The sequence below is a fragment of the Taurulus bubalis genome (assembly GCF_910589615.1).
Source record: "Taurulus bubalis genome assembly, chromosome: 6".
Taxonomy (NCBI): Eukaryota; Metazoa; Chordata; class Actinopteri; order Perciformes; family Cottidae; genus Taurulus; species Taurulus bubalis.
This window is the reverse complement of record NC_136594.1, coordinates 19,928,413-19,930,631: the sequence shown is the minus strand read 5'-3', so window position 1 is coordinate 19,930,631 and position 2,219 is coordinate 19,928,413.

The following is a 2,219-nucleotide window of genomic DNA, read 5'->3' as shown; positions in this document are numbered from 1 at the left end:
TTGGCAGCTATATAGACACGCGCTCGTGCACACAAAACACGCGCGCACACACAGCTGGCCCCTCCGTTGGGAATTGCGTTGATAAATGAGTTGAAGGTGGAGAGGTGTTTTGTGTGCGCGCCATACGCCGGTCATTTTGTACTGTGTCGATTACTGCTTGACAGGGTTGTGGTGCACCTTTTATTTATTTATTAAATCTACTTCATCACAAATATATGTAATTTCGTGAATGTAGTTGTGTGCGTGTGCCAGTGTGGGCAGAGTGGGGCATCTATGTGTGGCGTGCTTCCTCCTCCCTCTTTCCCTCGCTTCATTATTATTTATGACCGAAAAAGGGAACTTTTTTTTTCAAAGGGTACAAAATCGATCGGAATCGCCGCAGGCTGATCAGATCCTGATGCATTGGATATCGATCTGGCCACGATGGAGGTGTCAACTACAACGCCACATTTCCACTCGTGCTTACAAGGTGCATGCAAACAGTTCCCAGGGTAACATGGTTTGCTTTAAAACACAGAATGAAGAGAGGGAAAGAGGGAGAATGAAGCAACCAACAGAGAATGAAGCCAACCATGTAGACATCATAGCAGCCAGAAGAGGAGGAGGACGCCCCCAGGGTTACACACACACACACACACACACACACACACACACACACACACACACACACACACACACACACACACACACACACACACACACACAAATAAATTACAACCTAATCGAATGCCTGGATAATGGAATAACTGAATAAGTAGCCTTGAGGTTATTAATGCAAGTGGTCCATGGGTCTCGGGAACTCCAGGGGTCCTTGAGAGACAAATTTAGAAAGCCCCAAAACGTAGACTCTTTATTTAATCTATATGCCACTAGAAAATGCATGAGCATTTGAGTTCTCGCCACTTTTATGTCCCCAGATTCAAATCCACCACAAAGCCTTTTTACCTTGATTATGCAAACAAATGAGGGCATGCATGAGCTAATGGGTTGCTTGGAGCTCTGTTGTATACTTGAGATTGACAGATTTTATGCAACAATCAATATTTAATACAATTTTACAGGTCGGCTGTAATTTAGCATTAATAATTAAACATTTCTTCCTCCATCAGTCAACCAATTATGAAGCCTATTAGTCACCATAATAGGCTAATCTTGTTTTGATTGAGACCAAAGTAGAAATCAAAGGAACACATTTAAGGCTTAATATATTCAGCCCTTTAAAGGGTGCATTTGTAGGTTCTGATCATCATTGTTTGATCTGTTTTCAACTTTTGGCTAAATTGTGCTCACAGGTGAGAGCAATCCGCATGCTTCATGTGTGAACAGGTGACAGGCCCATGTGTTCGACTTCTTTCCTTTATTCCCTCAGCATCAAAGTAATAAGAAAAGCCCCATCAGGTTAACATTAGTCTCACATGTAAAGACTTAAATGAAGAGTTCATCTTTGATATTCGTTTGATATCTGCACTCATTGGCTTCTTTGATCCTGAACTCTTCCCACTGGAAATAGGATACCACACTGACCCTCAATAAAAAGTGAAGATTGACAAATGTTGATATCGTTGGTCACTTAGTTTCCCCTGTAACCCAAGATGTCTTTCAAGTTCATTCCAGGACACTTGCAGTGAGGTATTTAAGCGAATAGACTATAATGTGCTCCTGCACACTGCTTTTGAATGTGATTTGAGGGAGATTTTACATGTAAAGAATGAATGCAGTCAGTTTAGGGGTTTCTAGTGGGAAGTATTAGCCTTGGTTTAAAGTACATTTACAGAAATGTTGAGGTGGTATTACTAAGGCTACTTTTAATCCATTGTATTTTTCTGACAGCCATACTGGTTATTTTTGCTATATTTGGAGAACACCTCAACATTGAATGCAATAGTTGTATAGGCTACTTATAAAAGAGTAATAGTCGATTCCTATTTTTTTATAAAGCAAATATTAGATTTTTATATTTCTTCCACCACTAGTAGTGGATAATGTGGTAAACAATGATCTCCAGTAGATGTATTACACGTGTTCACTGTTCATCTTTGACTATTTCTGGTTTATAATTGACCACGCTGCAAATGAACCGCTCACTCTCACTCTTTACTCAGCGAAGCATCATATCCCCTCCACTCTGTGTGGGACTCGCGCACATCTCGCGATGAAAGCGAGGAAACGCGATACTTTTTCTGCTGCCCGCAAAGTTATAATCCACCAGCAGCACAGCG